Source organism: Aethalodelphis obliquidens, unplaced genomic scaffold (assembly GCF_003676395.1).
Source record: "Aethalodelphis obliquidens isolate GAN/ISIS:26980383/991018 unplaced genomic scaffold, ASM367639v1 scaffold2, whole genome shotgun sequence".
NCBI lineage: Eukaryota > Metazoa > Chordata > Mammalia > Artiodactyla > Delphinidae > Aethalodelphis > Aethalodelphis obliquidens.
The window spans coordinates 61173610-61186552 of record NW_020837946.1 but is presented as its reverse complement, the minus strand read 5'-3'; the positions used below and the strand labels follow the sequence as shown (position 1 = coordinate 61186552).

The following is a 12943-nucleotide window of genomic DNA, read 5'->3' as shown; positions in this document are numbered from 1 at the left end:
GTGTCCTAGATCTTGATGTGAAATGTATTTCTTCCTATGGATCTCCATTTTTAAATATATGAAAGTATAGAGAACAGACTGGAGTGGAATACAAAACTCCGCTGTTACATAATTCTAGCAGTTCAGTACTGTAGCCTGAAAGAGGTAGTAGCAGAGATGCAGTGGAACAAAGATGTTATTTTAGAGGTAGAAAGAACAGACAGAAATTAGTGATGAATTAAATGTGGGGAGAGGTAGAGGTCAAGGATGACTCCCAACTGGGTAACTGGATGCATGATAGTGGTGATATCACCTGAAAAAGGAGCACAGAAAGAAAAGCAGATTTGCTGGAGAATATGGTGGTTCACTTACACAGGTTGAATATAGGAAGTATATTGTTTTCTATGCTGTAACAAATTAAAGCAACTTAGTGGCTTAAAACAGTACAAATTGATTATCTTACGGTTCTGGAGGTCAGAAATCCAAAATGGATCTCACTTGGCAAAAACCAAGGTATCAGCAAGACTCCATTCTTTCTGGAGGCGCTAGGAGGGAATGTTTCCTTGCCTTTTTTTTTCCAGCTTCTAGAGCCCTCCTGCATTCCTTGGCTCAGGGCCCCATTCTTCCGTGTTCAAAACCAGCACTGTCTGACTGATGCCTTTTCACATTGCCATCTCTCTAGCCCTCTCTCCCCTGTTTTGATTTTTGTGAAATTAGCATTTGTTAAGTAGACCACAAGGGAAAGTGAAATAGAGAAATTTATTACTCATGGGTCCTAGAGGAGGTACATGGCACACGTCAAAGGGGCCACGGGGTGGGGGGTGTCAAGGTGCAGGAGAGAGTGGGCAGCAGGACCCTGGGTACATGTCTTACTTAGGGTCTACAATTGAGTGCTTTTGGGGTTCCTAGGCTAAGTCCAGATTGGTGGATTCAAACTAAAAAGAGCAGAGTTTTGGTAACCTCTGTGGAGGTCTTATCTAAGTGGGGTGCACAGGGGAAGGAGCTGGGAAGCAGGAGAGACTATTTATCACCAGGGGCACTGGGAAAGTCATATCTGGGATTTATACTTACTTGTGAATCTGCAGGCTATTGTCTAGTACATGGGCTGTTATCTGGGCATGCACTTGAGGGAGAGGCTAGTGTCAGTTCAAGGCCCCTGTAGGCCACTTAGCCACTCAAAATGAATGCCAAGGCAGCAATATTATGAAATAGTTTAGCTAAATTCTCAACACCCTTCCTCCCTCTTCTACCTTAAAGGCTTGTAATTACTTTGGGTCCATCTGGAGAGTCCAGGGTAATCTTCCCTATCTTAATGTCAGCTGATTAGCAACCTTAATTACATCTGTAGCCCTAATTGTCCCTTGCCACATAACCTAACATATTTATGGGTGCTGGGGATTAAGACATAGACATCTTTGGGAGGTGGGGGGATTATTCTGCTGGCCATAGGTAATATTGTGTGTTAGTTGTTTTGGAATTTATGGTATGGAGCTTGGAAGAGACACTTTGGCTGATGATATACACCTTATTTAGGAGTCTTAGGAGCTTAGACTCAGCAAGATAACGCATAACAGAGATATCTCTTTAATTCAAGATAGTAATCAAAGGTAAGGCATTGGTAGCCCACAGAGAAAGTGTAGTCTGAATAGAAGAGGACTGAAAGTAGAATTATCTTAAATGATAAACAACATTTAAGTGGTAGTCCAGGAAAGAAAAATGCACAAAAGAGAAACTGAGAAGAATAGCCAAGAGGAAAATCAGGAAAGTGAATATAGTAGATACCATTGGTCGCCTGCTTAGCATCGTCCCTCCCTGCTTCTTTGCTAAGAGACTCCTGATTCTGTTCAGATATTCACTCCACACACACATAGGCATGGGACTCAGAAAAGATACCCTCAGCCAATCAGTGTATGGCATTTCTCTGGTGACTATTACGGTTCCAAAAGTGGACATGTGACCTCCATTGGCCCAGTCAGATCAAGGACTTTATTTCATGATTGGGAGGAGAGGTTCCTCCATTCCTCTGGTTGGGAACCAGGAAGCATATGCTGCGCTACTTACTGTTGGCAGCCATTTTGTGATCATGAGAGGAACTAATCTTAGGATGTTGTGGACAGTAAAGCAAAAAGAACCTAGATTCCTGGTGATGTTCAATCATGGTATCCATTGCTCTGGAGCCAGCCCTCTATTTGAGCTTACTGTTAAGTGAGATAAACTTTCTTCTTGTTTAAACCAGTTTGGATTGAGGTTTCTTTTACCTGCTGCCAAAAGCATCCTAACTGACCTCTGAGTACAGAAATCCAGAAAAGAGTTTCAAGATCTGGGAAGATCTACTTGGCCAGAAGTTATAGAGAGGACAAGTAAGGTAAGAACTAAAAAGTGTGATTGGACGGCAACAAAGAGGTGGTTGGTGACATTAGGGAGAGCAGTGTCAGTTGGCTGGGGGAGGAAGGAGAGCCGTATTTCAGTGAGTTTGAGTGAATTGGAGTGAGGAAAACAAAAATAAGGAGTTTGACATTGAAGGTAAGAAAAAAGATTAAGTGTTGTGGAGGACATAAGGCAAAAGGAGTATTATTTTTTAAATATTTAAGATGAGCATGTTTGGTAGGAAGGATGATAGTCATATGTACTGATAGCCTATTATGTGTTAGGCACTGTACCATGTTAATTCCGTATGGTAATGTTATATGTTAATTCCATATGTTAATATTTTTAGTCTTCATAACACCTGCATGGGGGTAGATGTTATTACCCCCATTTATGTGTGAAGAAATTGAGACCTAGGAAAGATTGAGAGTAACTTTCTAAAGATCATAAACCTGGGAATTGGCAGATTCAAATCCAGGTCATTTGTTTTTGATGGTTTTATAACTTTGTCAATCACAGGTCAGTTCTCATCCACACCGACTGAATGTAGATTTTTGGAAGTGGTGACAGATACATAGGTGACCAATGTATAGAGCTTGTTTGGTGAATCTTCATCCTCATTACATTTTCTGGACAGTCACACATGGATACAGTATGGGACATTCCTTATTCCTTCAGCCCAGACAGCTTTGCTGAGCCTGGCGTCAATGAGCATATCTGGAATTCGCATCTCCTCCGTGGCAAATTTCCGAATCTCTATGAGTGCCCAAGGGGTGTGTTTCTCAAAACCCACTCCATGGATGTGCTTGTGAATGGAGATGGTGTATTCTCTGGTCGCTACCTTATTGTTGGCAGAACGGCCCTTGTCCTTCTCACCACGCTTCTTTCAGAGCCGTTCACAGGGCCCGGGTTAGAAAGGAAGAGCATAAGGTATTCCAAATCCAGATCATTTTACTCTAATGCCCTACCCTTCACTGTACTTCCCTCCCTAAGGTTCCAGTAGAGAGGAGCAGATTGAAGAAAGGGGAGTGATTTATTAAGTAAAGACCATCTAATACCTTAGAGAATGTATATAACATAACCTCAGTGAGTGGCAGTTGGTTCCATCTGGACCACGCTCCAGCAGTCCAAACGTGGAATCAGAATTGCCTCTCTTTTGTGCTCCTCATATAGCCTTCAGTTACCCTTCATTTCTTTATATGGTTGACCCTTGAACAACGCAGATTTGAACTTTGCGGGCCCACTATACGTGAACTTTTCTCAGTAGTAAATACTACAGTACTATACAGTCCACAGTTGGTTGAATTCACGGATGCCAAACCACAGATGCCGAACGGCGGTTACTGAGGGCCAACTATAAGCTATACTCAGATTTTCAACGGCACGGAGGATTAGCACCACTAACCCCCATGATGTTCAAGGGTCAACTGTATATTAAGCAAGGTGATAACCTACATTCTCTTTAATCGAAGTGTGTTTTTTCCCTTTAACTATACCCTTGGTTAATTACATGCAAGGTATATGTAATTTTGGTATTTTGCCTGGAATATTGATGTTGGACAAGCAGGAGAGGTGGGTGGGAAGCACTTGACCAGAGCTCATGTGCCAGATGTGAAGGAAAGCCTGGATCCACTGGAAATGTTTTGCAGTTCTGGGCAAGTGTCCTATATTGTGCAGTATTGAGACTTCACAAGAGGCAAGTAAGATGTAGCCTCCAAGGCCACGCTAAGGAGGACAAAGGTCTCTCTGATTGGCTTTCCTAATAAACTACCCAGCTGACTTGGGGTATGTTACAGTGCGGGGTGGGGCTGTGTGTGTGCAGAAGTTGGAGAGGCTTGTTAAGTAAAGCACTGGGAGATGAGATGGACTTGCATAGCCTTGTTCATAATGCACCCTTCTGAACCAGGAGACAGCCTATAGCAGACACTGGTCGATTCCCCCTCCAGCCTTTTCAACCTAGGTGATAAGTCTAAGCTAATCACGGTACTCCCATCCCACTTGCTACTAGTTTGTTTGTTTGTAACAGCTTTGAAATGTCATTGACATAAAAATTATATTTTTATATATATCTAGGGTGAACAACTTGATACACATATACATTGTGAAATGACCACCACAATCAAGCGAATTAACATATCCATCACCTCTACATAGTGACCTGTGTGTGTGTGTTGAGAAGATTTAAGATCTATCCTCTTAGCAAATTTCAAGTACAGGCATACCTCAGAGATATTTCGGGTTCAGTTCCAGACCACCACAATAAAGCTAGTATCACATTAAAGTGAGGCACATGAAGTTTTTGGTTTCCCAGTGCATATGAAAGTTATGTTTACACTATATTGTAATCTATTAAATGTGCAGTAACATTATGTCTAAAAAAATAATATGCATACCTTAATTTAAAATACTTTATTGCTAAAAAATGCTAACCATCATCTGAGCCTTCAGCAAGTCATAATCTTTTAGCTGGTGGAGTTCGAAATATTGCAAAAATTATCAAAATGTGACACAGAGACAAAAGTGAGCAAATGCTATTGGAAAAATGACCCCAATAGACTTGCTTGACCCAGGGTTGCCACAAACCTCCAATTTGTAAAAAAAAACGCAGTATCTGTGAAATGCAATAAAAATGAGGTAGGCTTGTGTATACAATAAGTATGTTAACTATCGTTACCATGCTGTACCTTAGATCTCCAGAGCTTATTCACCTTACATAATTGAAACTTTGTACCCTTAGACCAATATCCCTTTACTACTAGTTATTACTAGACATGGACAGAACTCAGCCAGTCTCAGCTAATAAAACATGAGACAAGAAAGCATAGAGCCCTCATGCGTACTTGCAGCATCTTAGAACCATGGGAAGCTTTATGCTGAAGCCAATGCTAAGGACAGCGGAGGAGAGAAAAGAAGAACCTGGTCCTTGATGACATTTTTATTGACAGTCATCTCTGGTTTAGTGCCTGCCCTACCTCTGAATATCCTACGTAAGACAATAAATTTTCTTACTGTTTAAGCCAGTTTGTTTCTGATTTTCTATTACTTTGCAGCTGAGAGCATCCTACTGTATGTATCTGCCACAGCATAGCAAGCATAATGACACCAATAACATCCTCTAAGACTGTAAGCCTAACTGGACTCTTTAGGGTACCGTCAGGTCCCCAAGGGTCATGGCCACTCAAAGCAAAGGAAGAGGAATTGGCGGATCCTTGTGCCAGTTACAGGTGCAGGTATGTCAAAAGTAGAAATATGAAACTGGCTAGAATGTTTATCTCTGGGTTGTGCAAGTGAGGAGGGGAGGTAGGTAAGAAAAGCTTTACTTTTCAATGTATGCATTTTAATTTTTTTTATCATAGGCATGTGTCACTTTTATAACTAAAAGCTTTTTATTGTGCTAAAATATACAATTTACCATTCAACCATTTTTAAGCACACAGTTCAGTAACACTTAGCACATTCATATTGTGAAATCATCACCACCATTCACCTCAAGAACTTCTTCCATTTTCTCAAACCAAAACTTCGTACCCATTAAACAATAACTTCCCATTTCCCTCTACCCTCAGTCCTTGGCAACCACTGTTCTACTTTCTGCCTATGAATTTGACCTAGGTACCACAAGTAAGTGGAATCCTCCAGTATTTATCCTTTTGTGACTGGAGTATTTTACTCAGCATAATGTCTTCAAGGTTCATCTATGCCCTAGCATGTTTCAATACCTCATCCCTTCTTATGGCTAAATAATATTCCATTGTGTATGTATATCTCACTTTGTGTATCCATTCATCCATTGATGGGCAGTTAGATTGCTTCCACCTTTTGGCTATTGAGAATAATGTTGCTGTGAACATGTGTGTACAAATAACTGTTCAATACTAAAAACTTTTAAATTAAGCCTCTAATAGGGCAGGATGAAATCTGGGGGAAAAATTAATGAAAATGTTCACTATGGTTGTGTATGGGTTGATGAGGTTATTTCATTTTAGTTCATTATAAAGTCACAGACTTTAACAATCATATATTAATTTAAAGGAAGAAATGTACTTTTTTAAAAAAAAGAAAGAAACTTAAAAAGAAAGGATAAACAACAAGGTGTTACTGTATAGCACAGTGAACTATAACTAATCTTCTGGGATAAACCATAATGGAAAACCATAATGGAAAAGAATATTAAAAAAAGAATGTATACATGTGTATAACGGAGTCACTTTACTGTACAGCAGAGACTGGCACAACATTATAAATCAACTCTACTTCAATTTAAAAAAAGACTAAAAAAAAAGTTAAAGTAAAACTGACCTTAGGAACAGAAAAGTTTACACAAGGAAGGGAGGATATAGCGCAACATTCACGAATTGCCTATTGTACGTGAGGCATATTAGCAGGCCTTAGTACACTTTTTGGTGTGCTGGAAGCTTCTGATGAGGATCAATACTAATAAGTAAATAAATAGGTCATTAAGTTCAGAAAAGAAATGTCTGAGACAGAAATGCTGATCTTCATAGAATCTTAACCAGTTAGTACACTCACAAACTTGCTTACTCTTATGCCCAGTTGGATAAATTAAGTAGAAACAATTGCAAATCATCACCTATAGCCTCCAAAAGACCTTGTTATTTTAGAATTGATTATGTGTTGGGTTGGCCAAAAAGTTCGTTCAGGTTTTGCCATAACCTCTTCCGAACGAACTTTTTGGCCAACCCAATAGTTCCTATTGTTGCAGAACTGTATCAAAAAAAAGTTTAATAGTTGGTTAACTTTCCTGAGCTCCTTCCCCTGCCTTTCAAACACTTTAGCTTGCCCCCTCTTCTACTCTGTAACAAGACTTTTGGCGTTTCATGCCCCCAGGTCTCTAAATGTATCTTTGCCTCAAAGAAAAATTATTCTGAATGTCTTTCCATGAAAAGGATTACTTGAAAACAATCATCCTGTTAAGATGATGCATTTCACAGTTCCTTGTCTACCACTGGATAGTGTGTTAGGAAGAAAATCTCTTTCCCATCATACTAGGCACCAAATTCAGTTTCATCCTGTTGGCATCTGAAGAACTGAGCCAAAGGTGGGGCAGAATACTTAAATCAGCAGACAACATCGTCATCCTACAGCCACCTTCCCTTAGCTCACATCCCACCAATGAAAGAAAATAAGAGGAAAAATATTAAAAAATCCTACGTACTAAATGGAATTAAAAGAATACTTTTGAGAAACTTGTCTCAAAACAAACTTGCAAAACTGAGATCTTTTGCCACCTGTTAAGGCAGGGGTTTGAATACTAATGTAACTGGCTGCTCCTTCATAGGCTAGTTGAGGTCTCCTAGGTGGTTCTGACTTTGGGGGACTTATTTCTTCCTTGTCTACTTTTTCTTCTCACCTCCTTATCTGAATCCAGATGAAGAAAAGAAAGTGATGCAAAACGACTGCCCATAGTCATTCTGCAGGCACTAGGTGCCTTCCAGATGGCCACCTGAAGATCTTAGGAATATATTGTCTATTCAGATGCACAAAATAAAAACCAGCCAAATATGTAGTGGGTGGTTATAGTGCTCCAGGAACCATTCTGTGCTGGGGATACATTGGTTTAAAAAGAAATCCCCGCCCTCATGGAGCTTACATTTTAGTGAGAAGAAAGAAGCAATAAATAAGTAAAATATATAATATGTCAAGTAGTAAAGAAGAAAAGAAAGTGTTAGAGGAAAAAAATAGGGTGGAATAGGGATTTCTATGACCGGGGGAGATTTGTAATTTTAAATGGATAAAGGAAGGTCATTGAGAAAATAACATTTGAGCAAAAACCAGAATGAGAAGGAACAAATCCTATGGATACGTGAGGGAAGAGCTTTCCAAGCAGAGGAATATTTATTGCCAAGTCCCTGAGATGGGAACATGCCAAGAATGTTTAAGAAACAAGAAGGTCAGTGTCATTGGGGCAGAGTGAAGACATCGGCACAAAACTGGCTCCCTTTCACCCCTTCTCAGCTGAGTCTGAATGTTCCATCAGAAAATTTTCTCCTCTAGGAATCAAAACTCTCTGTAGATTAAAAGGCCTCTAAATCGCTGAAGAGAAAGCCTTCAAGTCCGTGTCAAGGGATGATGAAGCTCTACTGAAATGGGCAACAAAATAAAACACATATTAGGCTTAGCTTATACATCCAAGGAGAAAACATTTAAATGGATCAAAATCACTGTTGAACTAAGGGGAAAGAACAGGAGCCGGAGTTGACATACATTGAAATTCATAAACCAGGCATCACTGAACTTGTGAACATGGGTTTTATGGACATCAAATAAGACAGCCCACAAAGCTAATGTTAGCTCCCATTTTATTGATGAGAAAATTTAGACTGAGAGCATTTAAATAATAGCTGATAAGTAGAATTGAGATTTGAACTCAAGTCTGACTAAAGTTATTGATTTTCTTCCTGTAACAAGCTGCCTTGAAGACCTCAAGAGGTCCTTGAGTCCATAGCATTCACAACAGGAGAACATTGCCCTGTGAGAAGAGTCATGAAACACTACTAATTAATTATTTTAGATGAATGAAGCCTTATCTGGTCTCATCTGATACCCTAACCCTGCCATTATGGGAGTCCAGAGAGATTAAGTGATTTTCCAAGGCCAAATGATTATTATGTGGCAGAACTGGGAGGCCTCACTGAGCAGTGCACAGGGCACTGAGATGGAAGGGAGAAGAGTTTCCAGCCTGATTCTCACTAAGTGTGTGCTCTGGGAAATCCTGAAACTTCTCTGGACTTCAGTTTCTTTGCAAAGCAGACGATCTCAGGTGATGCTTAAATGAGAATTCAGACAATAAACGCACCGCATAATTTCCAGGAGATTTATTTTTCACCTCTATAACTATTTCTGTAGTCATGATTCTAAAGTGAGAGACAGGCACAGAGAAGGAGAGAGACAGAGACGTCAGAGGTCGCTAACGTGCCCCACCCCCTCCACCACCGCTATTAGGCCAGACTGGGCCCACCCACAGTAAGCAATCCTGGGCAGCCAACGCCAAGACCTTTCTCTGAGTTCCACCTTGGTTCTCCCTGGCAGCCTTGGTGTGAGAGGCTGTACTCGTCAGCTACTGCCACAGAAATGATGCATCACACATTACCTCAAAACTCATGGATTTGCAGTTCAGCTCTATTCCCGTGTCCAAAGCAAATCGCATGGCCAAGTCCAATATCAAGGTTGGTGTGTGTGTGTGGCGGCGGGGGGGGCAGTGGTGACGGCGGGGAGAGTATACGGTTCTGATTCAGGGAAGTAAACAAAAGTTTTACCAGTTCAAGTCTTCCTGTGCTTCAGTGCACGTCTGTGGTTTATCCCTAGCTATGTAGTTGAGACAGTGTGACCCAGTGAAAAGATATTGACTATCATTTAATCTGCATATTTAGGGACTTCCTGAGATTTCAAGTTGTTGCAGTTCTAAAGGATCCTTGACTCATCCAAAGGCAGAGAAAACAAGACCTCAGCCTTGCACCTGAAAGTAAGAAAGAACGAGCTCCAGGTAACTAATTGGGAAAACCCAAGGCACTGATTTGCAGCTGACACAGGTGAGAACCTTGGGTGTGAATAAATTCCAGTGACCTCTTACTTGTTAGTTCTTGACAAGAAAGAAACTGAGCTAGAACAGCAATGATGAATCCCACCTGTTAAGCTTCTGTTTTCTCCCGAGTAACTGGCCAAGGATTAGGCCAGATAGGGAAGGAATCTGATCAGGAATAGAAATTTATCAGATTCTCCACAACTGAGTCAGAACCTTCCAGAACCTCTCATACACAGCAGTCCTAGGCACCTACATCTGAAAGCAAGGGCTAAATACCTGTTATTCTAAATAGTTCAAGAGCTTTTACACTGAAAAAAAAAATAGATAAAATACAGTTGACCCTTGTACTACACAGATTTGAACTGTGAGGGTCCACTTAGATGTGGACTCTTTTCCATAGTAAATACTACAGTACTACATGATTTCAGGTTGGTTGAAAGTGTGGATGCAGAATCTAAGATACAAAGGAACCGTGGATGTTGAGGAACTCTGTACATGGAGGGCCGACTCTACGTTATACGTGGATTTCCCACTGTGGTGAGGGCTGGCTCCCCTAACCCCCGGAGGTTGTTCAAGGCTCAACTGTATGGCTGTTCCATACTCTGTTTCACTAAAAAGCATCTCATTTGGGAAATCATCTTTCTTCATCCCACTCTTTTGGGAAAGGACTGATTTTGCCTTAGTTTTTGTTGAGAGAACTGAAAACATAGATACATCTTAGAAGCTGTCAGAATTGCAATCCAGACCTGTTATTTCCCTGGTGTCCAGTTTCGCAGTGGAACACCTTGCCTAATTAATACCAGAGTTCCTGTCCTGAGGCTACCTTTAAAGAGCAGCTCTGTGGGAAAGGGTTGGATACTCTGCATCCCCTCCTCTTTCACCAAAGGGACAGAGATTCTGAGTGTTTCCAGCCACTTCCGGCAGCATCTCTCGGCATTTAAAAAAAAAAAAAAAAGGCCCTGCTTTGTGAAATATGGCAGAGTATGAGTGTGAACTGGAAAGGGCCTGCCAGCAGTTTTCCTTCAAGAACTGCTCCCTTGTGGAACCCGTTGTTCCCTCAGAAATTGTAATCTATCGCCACCTGGCGGTCCCTCCGTCGTCGTGTTTGAAATAGCGAGAACTGGGCGTCTTAAGATGTGCCCCAATACAAATTACTCTGTCCTCTTTGATTAATTTCTTTAATATTAGAATATTTTCATCTTCTGAATAGCAAGGGGGAAGGGACCATATGACGATTATCTGAGGAACTCAGCGCTGTTCTTTAGAAGAAAAGGTGGTAATTTCCGGAGTCCTCTCTCGTTCTGGCTGGCGTTCTGGCGGCGTTCTGGCTGGAATTCTCCCTCTCTCGCCACACTTTTAACCCTTTCCCATCTTCCAGGAGTGAGTGTGACGTCGTCTGTTGTGGGTAGGGGTGTTGATTTAGCTATGGTTCCCAAAGAAAGTCCAGAATGATTTGGGGAACTATCTTTAAAGTACACAAACACACCGAATAGACCTTCGCTCCCACTTACGAAAAGCCACTTTTCGAATAGACCTTCGCTCCCACTTACGAAAAGAGTGTACGGTTAACGCTGCCCACAGCCCTCGTCTCGGGAGACAGACGTTTAAAAGGTGAACACTGCCATTTTTTCCCCCTCTTTTTTGGTCGTAAATTAGATGCTTAAAATAGACCTTAACGAGCAGGCTGAAATGAACCAACACTGTGGCTCTAAATTACCTTTCCTGGAGGCTAAAAATGCTAAATGCGTTAAAAAAAAAAAAAAAAAGATTGACGTTTCATATTTACTCACCTTGACGCGGACCATATTTTACGCATAAAAAATCTCCCCCGCAGCCCATTTGGGTGCCCCTTCCACTCCTTACTCCACCCACTCGCTTTTTTTCCTTTGACGAAAGGCTCGTCTCCAAATCCAAATCCACTTGGAATATCTTAAAACCTCCCGGGGAAAGGGCATTGTGGGCGGAGGGTCGTATTCCCAAGTCCCAACCATCCTTGACCTAAAGGAAGGTTGTCCTCGGAAGACATAATCGAGTAGCCTGGGTTGCAGGCTGGCAAAACCTCCACGCCCGGCAGGGAGAGACCAGAGGGGTCGCCCTCGCCCCCTCCTTCTTCTGCCTCTGGACGTCTTGTTCCCATTTCTTCAAAGCGCTAAACCTTCGATCAAATGCAAACGAAACATCTGGGCGGATACTACTCCCTTCCGGGCCACCCCTCACCACCGGGAAGAGTCCCCAGAGAGGATATCTTTTTCCCACCCCCAATATCCAAAGCATCTTCCCCCGGGAGTCATAAAAGATAAAAAGAAGAGTGGAAAAATACAGACAAAAATATAGATCCCCAAATATTCTGAAGAGCCGAAAGACAACCACAACGACCCTCCTTGCAAATTCTTACCGGAGAGGCAAGAATGGGGCGACATACTCCACCACCACCGCGCCCCAACAAGGGAAACAAAACCCAGCAGTTACTGCGGGGAGGCGGATGGGGAGAGCTGGGCGGGTTTCCTAAATGCTGGAGACCTAAGCGGACTAACCGGAGGCTTAAGCGACCAAACCGTGGGCTCTGTCCTTGGTGCTGAAAGAGCCGTGCCCTAAGTCCGAACTCGCTGTGCTGAAACTGGAATTCCAGGCCCTCGGTTCTTTACCATCTCCGCTGAGCCCAAGAGTCTGGGTTGGAATGAGAGATAATTGGAAACTAAATCAAAGCCATGAAGTCCCCAACTCTGTTACTCTTCCCGCCTAACTGGAATGTTCATGAGTGCAGGGATAATATAAATTGCTGGACAGTGTAAGCTCCATGAGAACAGCGCCTGGCACAAAGTAGGTGATTAATAAACATCCGTTTAATTAATTACTAATATTAAACATTTTAAAATTAAGGACGAGCAAGAGCCTTCATTCCTCCCTTTCCCCCTACATAAAGGAGAAAGGGAGGGATGTCCTTGCAGCTGGACGGACTCAGCTTTAATTTGAGACACACAGTCTTGTAGGAGATTTCTTTCTCCGGCGAGATTATTTTATTGGCTAAAACGTTAGGGGTGAGCGTTTTGGACA

General features: G+C 41.8%; 1 pseudogene; it reads right to left on the bottom strand.

Annotated features, from left to right (window-relative positions):
* On the bottom strand, positions 1–9514 carry LOC113605130 (60S ribosomal protein L31 pseudogene; annotated as a pseudogene).
* Positions 9515–12943: the final 3429 nt, after the last annotated feature.